At 40.5% G+C, this 12,730-nt stretch overlaps 1 protein-coding gene and 1 non-coding gene across 5 annotated transcripts in view; one reads left to right on the top strand and one right to left on the bottom strand.

Annotated features, from left to right (window-relative positions):
- Nucleotides 1–12,730, bottom strand: part of AKAP6 (A-kinase anchoring protein 6) — a 657,364-nt gene that overhangs the window by 588,742 nt on the left and 55,892 nt on the right. The window lies entirely within an intron of this gene.
- TRNAE-CUC (transfer RNA glutamic acid (anticodon CUC)) lies at nucleotides 6,349–6,422 on the top strand. Its single transcript has one exon. It is a non-coding gene; the product is annotated as a tRNA-Glu (tRNA).

Here is a 12,730-nt window from a genome sequence, read left to right as displayed (position 1 = left end):
CTACTCCCAATGCAGGAGACACAGGTTCGATCCCTGATTCCAGAAGATGCCACACGCTGAGAAGCAATTAAAACAGTACACCACAACTACTGAGCCTGCTCTAGAGCTCAGGAGCCACAACAACTCAAGCCTGCATGCCCTGCAGCCCGTGCTCCAAAACGAGAAGCCACCGCAGTGAGAAGCCCGAGCACCACACCTAGAGAGTAGCCCACACTCACCGAAACTAGAGAAAAGTCCTCAGAGCAACAAAGACTCAGCACAGTCAAAAAATAAATAATTTTTTTTAAAGTACAGGCCTCTAATCAATGCACATTACCTGTAATAACGTATAAATGTGCCAGTTTTCCTAAATGGGAAAAAGTTCAACGTAGGGAAGGAAAGCCAGGAGTAGGACAAATCCAGAGTAGACTAAATACTGGAATGCAAGTGAGATTCAATCACGTTAAAGAAAGATCAGAGGTGTTCAGAATCCAACGGGTTCATTCCATCCTTGCGGGATCCCACTTGTGTTAATGGTTCCAGTTCGCTCTTGCTCTCCTGCACTTGGTACTTTACAGTCATCTTCCCTTCCCTGTCTGTTCTGTGTCCACAAGCTCCAACATCAAATGGGAAGATGACAGACTTACACATACTGCTTGACCAGCTCCCACAGTTACATAAAGTCACGCTCCTGCAGTAAATCCCTGTGTGTCTGTGTGTGTATATTTATATATAAATACACGTATGAAGGGATTTGTTACAGGGATGAGACCTTATATAACTGAGGGACCTACAGATATATATCACATTCCCAAGTGGCTCAGTGGTAAAGAAACTGCCTGCTAATGCAGAAGACAGGAGACATGGGTTCAATTCCTGGGACAGGAAGATGCCCTAGAGAAGGAAATGGCAACCCACTCTAGTATTCTTGCCTGGAAAATCCCATGGACAGAAGACCCTGGTGGACTGCAGTCCACTGATACACACCTACATACTTAATATATTGATACTTTTCTTGTTTTTCTCTGAATATCTTAAATCTTTTTGATCTCTTCAACACAGAAGGGAAAACGCAGAACTAACTTTGAAACATCCTTTTCTCTCTCTCTCCCCTTCAGGTAACTAGGTTACAATGAAAAGCCATTACATGGTGACGTTATAGGATAAAGAATACCCAAAAGCCATTTTCCGTCTCTTTCTTGTTAGCAGAAACCCAATCTGATTCAGGTGTCAGAGGCCTGCTCCCTCCTAGGAGGCTGGGCCCTCTTCGGCCCCAGGGGATGCATCTTGAGTAGCGCAAGCCAATCATGGAATTTCTTTTCCTTCCCAATGACTGGGTTAGGAAAGGGCATGTGACAGTTCTGGCCAGTTAACTGAAGAGGGAAATCTGTTTGGTGCACAGAAGTTTTAGGAAATCTTCCTCCTCCTTTTTAAAAGGGAACATGCAATAGAGATGACCCTTCTCACAGTCTTTGGATGTTGTTTTACAGGGACATGATTTCCAGAGCTGCTATAGCCCTTATGGTAGGCAGAATAATGCCCTCCAAGTGTGTCCATATCCTAATCCTCAGAACCTATAAATATGCTAGGCTACATGGCAAAGGGGAATTTAGGTTGCAGACAGAATTAAAATTGCTAATCCTCAAAAGAGATTATCCTGGTTCATACAGGTGGGCCCAAAGTAATCACAAGAGTTCTTAAAAATGAAAAGGGGAGGCAGAAGAAGAGAGCTGGAGTGAGTTGTGACTACGGAATAAAGGCACAGACATGCAACACCACTGACTCTGAAGATGGAGGAAGGGGGCCAGAGTCCGAGAAAGTCCCGGCAGAATCTGGGGAAGAAGCCCTGATGAAATCAAGCCTTACATCTTGATTTTAGCCAACTAAGACTAATGTGGGACATGTGACCCAAGGAACTGTAAGATAACAAATATTTGCTAATAAGCAGCAGTAAGAAATTAATATAGCCCTATCTGACTACAATGCTAATATACCTGAACTCAAGAAACCAGTGGCAGGAGTAGAGAGTAGGAGAGCTTTGGCTTCCCCCTGGAGTTTTAAACTCTGTATGTTCAAAGTAATTACTAAAGCAAATGCAGAGCGTGTTACTAGTCCAGGGTACCTCTTCTACTAAGCGCTGCACTTATGACTTGCTGTGTCCTGTTCTGAGCATCATGTTCAAAGACGGACACTTGCAACTAGAGTGTTCACGTGACATCATAGGAACAGCAAAGAAGCCTGAGGATGTTGCCTTAGAGGAGACTTAAAGAAAGTCTACAAACCTTATGAGGCTGGGATGTGTAAGTGGGAATGAGACCGTTCCCCAAGAGGCAGATTAGAACCCATGGGTAGAAACAGATGAAGCAAGTTTCATCACAATATAAGGACAAGCTTTTTATCATTTAGAGATGATCACTGCTGGAGGGTCTTGCCTCTGAATGTATAGTACTTGATGTCACCGGAAGAGAGTCCCAGATAGAGTGGGTCTCATTCTCTTCTAAAATCCCACCTAAATCTAAGGTTTCATTGGTTTATTTTTAAGTGAGAGTTTTAGTGACTAGTACAATGCTTACCTCATAGAAGGTACTTAGTATTTGTTGAATGACTGAGTGAGTTCAGTGTGGAGGCATAGGACACAGACTGCAAAATCCTTCTACTTCACAGCTTGTCCATGTTAGTATTGCTTTGATAGGCATATCTAGCCTGTAGAAACAGGCCTGAAAACACTGGCATACAATTATGGCTAAGGATTATCAGTAAGAATTAGTGTCCAGATAATGCAATTGGTTTTTCTCATCCTAGTCTTACCATAATTCACAGAGAGGAACAGAATTTATTTTGTTACTCCTCAGGTGGTTTCCAACCAGTGGTCATATAATTTCTAGCTATTTATCATTCCATGCAACCCTCCAGTAAAGACGAAACAATGAATTGCTTAACAAGTAGTATTTGATGGTGATGACATTCAATAGTATCTTTGTATTTGCCTCAATGTTAGGACCCTTTTCAGGGCTGCCATCTGGACTAAACCAAATGACAATGCTGATTTCTTGATGGCCCAGTCCCCACATCTTGTTTTGCCCTTTGGCTTTATCCAAAATCCAAGGCTTGTCTGACTCAGAATCAAAATATGTGGTTAGTTACTAAAAAAGGGTTTTGGAGCTTGGTTAGCTGGCTGGGTTTTTGTTGTTGCTGTTTTGGGTCCAGGCATTACTCTTAACTCCCTTCGGTTAAATACTACATTACCCTTTCCAATTTCTCTTTAAAAATGCATACAATTCTGGGTCAGAATGGGAGTGATTGCTTTCCTAGGCCTGGAGGGACTGGGGTATCAGAGCTCTGGGGGCAAAGGGAAAAGACGAGAAAGGGGGAAAACAGAGATGCACTGCGCTACTCAAAACTACAGGGAGCTTGAGGTGTCACCTGTGGAATCACACCTTGCTCAGGAACAAATTTTAGAACAAATCTAGCTGATAACTAAATTCTAGAAACTCAGTGAGTGATCCCTCTTTAACTCTCTGCTTCCCTCACAGCAGTGGGTTCTTGGTCTTGAAACTACTTTTTATAGAGTGACTTTGTCACCCTGACTGAACCGAGAATAGGCATGAAGTCTAAGCTGGACCAATCAGAGTCCATTTATGAATACCTGAATTAAAAGACAGAGACACATTGGCCTAGCCTCTTGAGATGCCTCATCCAGTTACCATGATGTAGCTTAGAACCCGTAGGCTGGCCAGCTTGTACTTGCAAAAGGTCAAAGGGGCAGAGGAAATAGGCCTATGGCGAGACACATCTGATCCTAGGCCCTTCAGAGGCCTGGCTACATTCTTGCTCAAGGTTACATGAGTCATTTGTGTTATCTTGCAAGTTATATGGTAACCCACTCCAGTACTCTTGCCTGGAAAATCCCATGGGTGGAGGAGCCTGGTAGGCTGCAGTCTATGGGGTCGCTAAGAGTCTGACACGGCCGAGCGACTTCACTTTCACTTTCCACTTTCATGCATTGGAGAAGGAAATGGCAACCCACTCCAGTGTTCTTGCCTGGAGAATCCCAGGGACGGGGAAGCCTGGTGGGCTGCCATCTATGGGGTCGCACAGAGTCGGACACAACTGAAGCGACTTAGCAGTAGCAGTAGCAATCTTGATTTGAATCTATTACTTGTTATCACAGAATCATAATAGTACATATCTGTGGTGACTTCTTTAATGTGTCAACTTAAGTAAGATGAACCACATTTTCCAGGATTCCTTTTTCTGTGTATTTCTGAGGAGGATCAGACACAAGAATGATTCTTGTGGGAGATCTCCTGGGTTGAAATGATGCAGCAACCATTCCAAAGCTCTCACAGTTGCTGCTTATATCTGCTCACTCAACTTGTTCACATGAGGCAGCAGCTGGGCCTGAAGCTGGCTCTGCTTTTCCCTGGACCTTCCCTCAGCTTCTCTAGCTCCTGGTTTGTGCATGGTTAGCTCTGTGATAAAGAATTCAAAATTGACTTTTAGCCATATATTAGTTTATCCTGCTGATACTGGGCCCATCTTCCCAATCTATCGAGATCATTTTATCTGTCATTCTGTACATTAACTACCTAAGCTTCATTACAATCTGACCCCTGGCTGTCTTCCCCATACCCTTCTTATTAATACTCCTCAGGGCCCTTCCATCTTCTAGAAAACTATTAAAACAGTGGGAAAGAATGGAAAATGATCTAATATATCACTATGCTGCCCCTTCCTTATACATTTAAACAAAAGTTTCTGAAGATAATGGTATGAGTTTTGCAGATATGGAAATTTCAGTCCCTAGATCAGGCCTGGTAGTGAGGTAAGGCAAAAGAGGGCCTTAAGGTAAGTGGCTGCCTTGTCTGGCTACTCTTGTAGCAAGTTTTGGCCACCACAGCAAGAAATAGGAAGCCCCAGCTTCTCCCATCTCTTACACAGGGCAAAGATTCCTCACACTTTGTCTTCCTTTTTCAGAGAACTGTAAGATCATAAGGTCAGGAAAAAATGACTTGTTTCAGCCTTATCCCCCAATCTTGAACATGCCTGGCACAAGTAGATACTCAGTAGTAACTATTGCTCTTTGCTGCATAAGCTTGCACAAGGCCCACTTTGACACTGAGGGCACAGGTAATCATAGCCAACCCTAAACTGCAGCACAAACATCAACCTCCGTGTTCATAGTGGCAGACACATCACCAGCTGTGACTTGTAATATTTGGGACTAAGAAAGAGAGGGAAGAAAGAAAGAACAGTGATATAGTACTTTTTACCAAATGTATAATTCCAATTTAAAACTAGATATTCAGTTCAGTTCAGTCACTCAGTCATGTCCGACTCTTTGCGACCCCATGAATTAGTCAAATATTATTATCCTTAAGCCCTTTTTAATTATGAGTCCTGGAAATTAAACTAAAATTTCCCACCTGAGCAAAGTGTGCACACTGTGTTAACTGAGAAGGTAGAGGGGAATATGAAATAGGTAGACAGATGCAAATAGACCTCACAAAACAGAAAATGGCTATATATAGAGGGAGGAAAGGCTTAAGTGAAGAGGACAGGATAAAAAAACAGATTTCTTTACATATACTTTTGTTGATTTGACTGTGGAATCACGTAAATACTTTATATCATTACAAAACAAAATTAAATTTTAAAAAGCAATACTTTTATGCTGAGTCCATACTCAAAAAGCTTTGTATCAATACTATATGATTCCATTTATACAACATTCTGAAAAAAAGGAAAACTACAGGAACAAAAAGCAGATTCCTAATTGCTGGGAACGGGAGTGGGAGTTGACCATAAAGGGGCTTGGGGCAATTCAGGCGATGATGGAACTGTTCTATGTCTTGGTTGTAGGGCAGAGTACATGATTTTATGCTTTAGTCAAAACATACAGAACCACACATCAAAAGGGACAAATTTTACAGTATACACATTATACTTTAATAAAAGGAAGTGTAAAATAGCCTTAATAATAAAAAGCAAAAAAAAAAAACAAAAAACCTAAATGTGTGTCTAGTGGTATAACCATCAGAAATAAATCACAAGTGACTTTGAAACACAGTACTGTGTCTCGTCATTCATGTTTTTGCAAAACATTGCAAAAAAGACTCTCAAACATTTCAATCATTTTCAATTCATCATAATATTAGAGTAGCATTAATAATGCAACTCTTGGACTATTAGGTGTTTAGTGTAGGAAAAGTATAATGAGTAATGATATTGGTGTTAAGAACAGAGATTTTGATGTAAAAGGAAGGCACAGATTAGGATCAATGAAATTAAGTAAAAATCCTGCTTTCTTAATTAGAAGTATTAGCATGAATTCATAATTTATTTTATGTTAAAAATATTTCTTGGACTTTTCCGGTGGTCTAGTGGCTAAGACTCTGCACTCTCAATGCAGGGGGCCTAGGTTCGATACCTAGTCAGGAAAACAGATCCCACATGCTACAACTGTGTGTGTGTGTTGTGGGGGGGGGGGTGTATTTCTTGTATATGTCTACTGAAAAGACCTAAAAATAATGGCCAAACCAGAAGCAATTACCAACCATAGCACCCAGGTAGGCAATGGCACCCCACTCCAGTACTCTTGCCTGGAAAATCCCATGGATGGAAGAGCCTGGAAGGCTGCAGTCCATGGGGTCTCGAAGAGTCGGACACGACTGAGCGACTTCACTTTCACTTTTCACTTTCCTGCATTGGAGAAGGAAATGGCAACCCACTCCAGTGTTCTTGCCTGGAGAATCCCAGGGATGGGGGAGCCTGGTGGCTGCCGTCTATGGGGTCACACAGAGTCAGACACAACTGAAGTGACTTAGCAGCAGCAGCAGCAGCAGTGGTCTCTAAAATATACCTCAGGGCTTCTTGGAGAAATGGTAGATTAATGTCTGGAACAGAAAACATAAGAGATGAGCCAAGAGCAATTTGTTACACTAAAAGATAAAGAAGTCATCAAACATTACTGGAGTTATCTCCAGAATATCCACAACTCAACTTGAATGCTCCTGCTGGGCAAATATGGGAAAATTTAGGCACTCGTAAGGATAATACTGGCAACGCATTAGAATATACCACACGTTTAAATTCTTAAGTTCATAATGATCCTAAAAAGCACTGGTCATCTTTGCATGCTAGGGAACCGCTTCATATCTGTAAAGCTGACAAATAAAAGGAATCAAGTACCTTTCCTGCTTTTCATTAGGGAGCCCTAGTGGCTGTCAAGGGTAAAATTTTCTTTGAACTGGAAGTATTCTAGCTAATAAGGGAAGAAGCAAAAATGCCGACAGATTCTATCAGATCAGATGCAATTATTAACCAGAGGAATGAGCCTAACTTCTGAGAGAAAGAGAAAAATTAAGGTGAAAAGACGTAAGAACATTTTTCATTGTAAGTATTTCATGAGAAAGTGATACTGATTACTGAAAACTAAATTGCTTAAACTTCTTTTCTTTTAGTAACTTTACTGGGATATAATTCATATACTACGTGTGAGTGTGTGTGTGTGTGTGTGTGCACATGCACATGCTCAATTATGTCCGACTCTTTGCAACCCCATGGACTGTAGCCTGCCAGGCTTCTCTGGAATTTCCCAGGCAACAATACTGGCATATTTTTCACAGGGATCAAATCCATGTCTCCTGCATTAGCAGGTAGATTCTCTACCACTGTGCCACCTAGGAAGCCCCTCATGTACCATATAATACACTCATTTAAAATGTGCATTCAATGGTTTTTAATATATTCAGATATGTAAAACCACCGTCACAGTTTCAGAACAATTTCATCATTCCCAAAAGACCCCCAACGCCCATAAGCAGCAATTACCCATCCTTGTGTCACCCACAGCCCCCACCACCAGAGGCCATGCCAGTGGGTTTGAAGTGTCATCTCATTGTGGTTTCCATTTCCATTTCTAGAGATGACTTTTTAGTGTGCAGAGAAAAAATTTTTTTGAAACTTTAGCTCTCAAAGTGAGGAGAAAAGATCCTTTTGAAAAGAGAACAAGTTGATTCACACTTCAAAAAATAATAAGATGAATGCTTTTTAGTGAGGGATTCTCAAGTCAGTTTTTAGGAATTAAAAATCATACTAAAGGATGAATATTATAAAGAAATAAAAGATGAAGAACATGAGAAGAAGAAACAATGTTTTTTGGTCATATTCTGACAGATAATTTGACACCTAAGCATTGGAAAAGATCCTGATGCTGGGAAAGATTGAAGGCAGGAGGAGAAGGGGATGACAGAGGATAAGATGGTTGGGTGGCATCACGGACTTGATGGACATGTGTTTGAGTAAGCTCCAGGAGTTGGTGATGGACAGGGAAGCCTGGTGTGCTGCAGTCCATGGGGTCACAAGGAGTCGGACATGACTGAGAGACTAAACTGAAGTGAACTGAAACGTTTATGTTGAATAAAAACTTTTATTCCCAAGAGCTGGTTTTTCAATCAAACAGCATCAGGATGAGCAGACAACTCCTCAATTTAACCAAAAGAAAGAAGGACAGAGGATGGGAAAGTAGTGTTTGCGTTTTGGAACAATTTTTATTAAAGTTGAAACTGAGGCATCTGAGACTGGACTAGCCCTTCATGGAAGAGACATCAGCACATGACTCTGCTGTGTTTGCCCTGTAATGTCTTGATGTGCTATAAAAGGTTGGAAAAAGACCTGGAAAAAATAATTTAATTAAACATTTGGGGAAGCCTAAGAGACTGAGTTTAACTACAAGGAGGTAAGTTTTCTAATTCAGATAAATTAATGGAACTAAAGTAAACAAGTCAAGACAACTCAGTTTTAACAATTTTGAATATGGTACTTCAATAAGTGAGTCTAACATGAGAATATGGAGTAAGCCATCTGGTGACCCTAAAAGAGGAGACAAAGATGGAAAATCACAGAAGTGACTGTTTACTTACCCTTAAAGGAAAACTAGAAAATGGCATTTATGAAAATGAACCTACCAGAGGCACAGAGAGGAAGAGATGTTGGGACCATCATCTTAGAATAAAAGGAAAAGTCTGACATTTTGTCTTAGAATCACAATGAAATTTAGAGAGGAAGGGGTTGAGTCATCCAGGAGGAAGACAAAAAGCTGAAAGGAAAACAGATGGAACTGAAATAAAGGAAACAGCCAGAAATATGAAAGAAGAAAGTAAGAATATCTTTCTTACATTCATAATATGAACAGGACAGAACTCTGAAATCCATTGAAAGACTTCACGAATCCAGAAAATCAATGAGACCCAGAAAATTTCAAAAAAGAAGTACATTAACTATATTTCAGAAGAAAGAGAAGTAAAAATAGGATGATATCTTTGAAGAAAAAGGCCAAAGAAGGGAAAAAAAAAAAAGGCAAGGGACTAGGGGAATAATTTGAGAATAACTTGATTTACTCAAAGAATTTTTAGGTGAGCTTCTAGAGTTTTCTAAAATCAAGTTAGGGAAAAAAATGTGGAAATGTCACAAAATAAGAGAAGGAAATACATATGAAGAAAATGTTTTGAGAAATTATCTTGAAGAGAACGAAGGATCATCAATGAAAATGTCAAATTAAGGAAGAATGCAACAATTCTTCTTTAGGGAAAAAATAGAAATGAATACAAATAGAGAAACTGATATTTTAAAGCAAATAATAACTGTCATTTAGAGGTGGAAATAATAGGTGTTTTCCTTAAACTCTGAACTCTTGACATTGTTTATTCTTTTTCTCATTCAATTATGTATTGAATATACACAAGGCTTTTTCCCTCTTACAGACTGAGACTTTTAAGCCAAAAATATAGAAACTATGTCCTTTAAAGTCACTGCAATGAATACAAAGTAGACAATTCTTTATATTTCTGCCCAGTTCAGGAAAGATCTGAAACTTTTATCTCCATAAAATTGAGAGAATATCATATACTGGTTTAGATTATAAAAATGAGTAGTCGCTCAACAAACACTGAATGAATGAGGAAATGATGAATGGAAAAACAGACATGCACACAAAAACACTGCTTTTTACTTGAGGCATCACTCAAGATTTTTAAGCCACATCAAAGACAAGAACTATTAAAAATTTTCTTTCAGGAAAATTAATTCAATTAAAACATAAAGCTTCTACAAAATTTTGCTTCTAAAAAGTTCTTTAAAATTTTGAATCACTACTTATATACACGAAACTAACATAATACTATAAATCAACTATACCTCAATAAAAAAGGAAATAAATAAAAATCAAACATATGCTTTTGAAATATTTTATCATTTGACAGATCGTGAAAAGACATCCCAGAGAAGTAAACTTTTGAATAGGACTACAAGTACCTATTTTTTACCTTAAGATTATGAACATATTATTAATTTATTTTTCTCTTTCATTGCATTCACCAGACTTAGATGAATCATGTTTAAAGGCTTCTTTTTGCATAATGCTTCCAGAAGCACTTTTACTTACAAGTTTTCATGGAACTGGCTGGAAGTAATTAGGATTAGTCAGAAACTTGCATAACGATCATAATTTTTCATTAATAGAAATGTCTCTGCATTTTTAAATAGGTTAATCATTATATTCCAGATAGTGACATCTTTTTTAAGTGAAATCTATACTGTTTTGTTAGACATGGGGTATGAGAGGGAAGATTTTGATGCTACTGTGATACCTGAAATAAGATTTAATACTCCCTCAAAGAAAGACTGCTTGGACTATATGTAACAAGATAAATCTATCTGGCTGTCATCACCCACAAGTGCACCTTGCCTTACTTCTACTATACATTAAAAAAAGAAAGAAAGAAATGAGAAAGACGACAATAAGATAATCTTGGCACACATTTGCCTGCTTCCAACCACTAGACTCTGAGTCCTTGAAGGCAGAGACCGAACATTACAGCTTTTTGATCCTGCGCCTGACACAGGCATTTGATAGCATCTTGAATGAAGATTGGTCAGTTCTGGGCACAAGATCCAAACCAGATACTAAATCGTGGAGGGATGTGTTGTGCTACCAGGCTATAGGGTTTAATATTTTATTCGGTTTCCTATCCTGGAAAGCCCATTCCTTTATCCAGCAAACATTAAGCATCTTCCACAAAGCAGGCTCTGTTATACTGCTTGGGATACAAACAAAAATTCCTATCCCTAGCCTACATTCTAATGGAAGGAGATAGGTAATAAATAATTCAAATAATCAATATCTTATGTTAGATGTTAAGTGCTATAGAAGAACAAAATAGAGCCAGTTAAAGAGAATCAAGCATGCAGAGGGAGTTATCATGAATTTTAAGCAAGGTGGGTCAGGATTGGCTTCCCAAAGATGGTGACAACTGAACACAGACTTGAAATAAGTGAGAGAATGAGTCCTGGGGATCTGAGGGAGGTCTGTCTACGGAAAGAGCTTTAGCAAAGCCTTCATGTGGGAGAGAGCCTGGCCCGTCTGAAGACTAACGGTAGGCACCTAGAGCAGAGTGGACAAGGGGAAGCACATGTAATGTGGGCCCGGGTAAAGACTTTGGCTTTTACTTGAAAACAGAAATCCTCTGGATGATTTTTGAACTGAGGAGTGACATCTGACGTATTAAGCAAGACCCTTCTCACTACTCTGTTGAAAGAGGCTGAAACAGATTCATGGGGAGGCCCTTGCAGTAATCCAAAAGAGAGATGATACCTGTATGTGTACACTAGGGCTGCCACAAACAAAGCACCACAAACTGGGTGGTTTAACTAACAGAAATTCACTGTCTCATAGTGTTGGAGCCCAGAAGTCTGGGACTGAGGTGTGGGCAGGGCCATGGTCCCTCTGAAGGGTCTAGGCAAGGATGTGCTTCAGGCCTCTCTCTTAGCTTCTGGTAGCTTCAGTCGCTCCTTGGCTTGTGGATAGCTATCTTCTTCCTGTGTCTCTTTATATCAATGAGAGCAGGGAAGACAATGAGAGGCGGTCACATTCTAGATAAGATACGAAAGTCTGACCATAGATTACCCTGACAGATTGTGGAGGATGTAAAAAAAGAAAAGAATAAAGGATGAGTCCTTGATTTTGACCTGAGAAGGGGATATGCTGACATGAAGATAAGGAAGACCACAGACAGAGAAGTGGGGGTGACAGCCATCAGGTGCATGGTGTGTAGTGAGCTGCGTCTCTAGCAGACACACCTCTAGGCTTTGAGGCAACACTCAGGCCAAGGCCACAGGCTCCCTGGACTGCTCTCAACCAGCAGCTGTGCACAGCAGGGGCACTAGAGCAGGACTGTTCCAACCTGGGCAGGATGCCTCTAAGGGCAACCTTGGCTCTGGGTCCCTATTTGCCCACTAAGATTTGCTCAAAGCTGTGCGGAGTCTCAGGTTCTTACCCGCCTTTCCTCCTTTCTTCCCTCCCTTCCTTCACAGGTTTCAGATTCACAATGCCATCCAAAGGCTCTCCCTCTACTCTGGCTCTTACTCCTCTCTATCCTTCACAGGTGTCTCCCTCATAAGTCCCTCACACTTCTAATTCCATCTTGGCGTCAACATCCAGAGAACGTGAACTGACACAATCGGTAGTAGGAGTCGGGCTGAGAAAGCAAGCAGTAAGATGAGATCTTTGGACTAAATCATCCACCCTTCATCTGGTAAAGAAGAGCACACCCCAAGGGGTCTGTGGGGCATGGACAATCTCTGGCACAAGGCGGTCGGCCAGTGGCTGAAGATTTTACGGATAGTGATGTGGGAACACAGCCAGTGAAGGGGAATTGCCATGCTGGGAAGATGCAGGCATTTGAAAGATAAG

This window comes from Bubalus kerabau, chromosome 19 (genome assembly GCF_029407905.1).
Source record: "Bubalus kerabau isolate K-KA32 ecotype Philippines breed swamp buffalo chromosome 19, PCC_UOA_SB_1v2, whole genome shotgun sequence".
Classification (NCBI taxonomy): Eukaryota; Metazoa; Chordata; class Mammalia; order Artiodactyla; family Bovidae; genus Bubalus; species Bubalus kerabau.
Note: the sequence above shows the minus strand (reverse complement) of the source record. Positions and strands in the feature narration are given on the sequence as shown.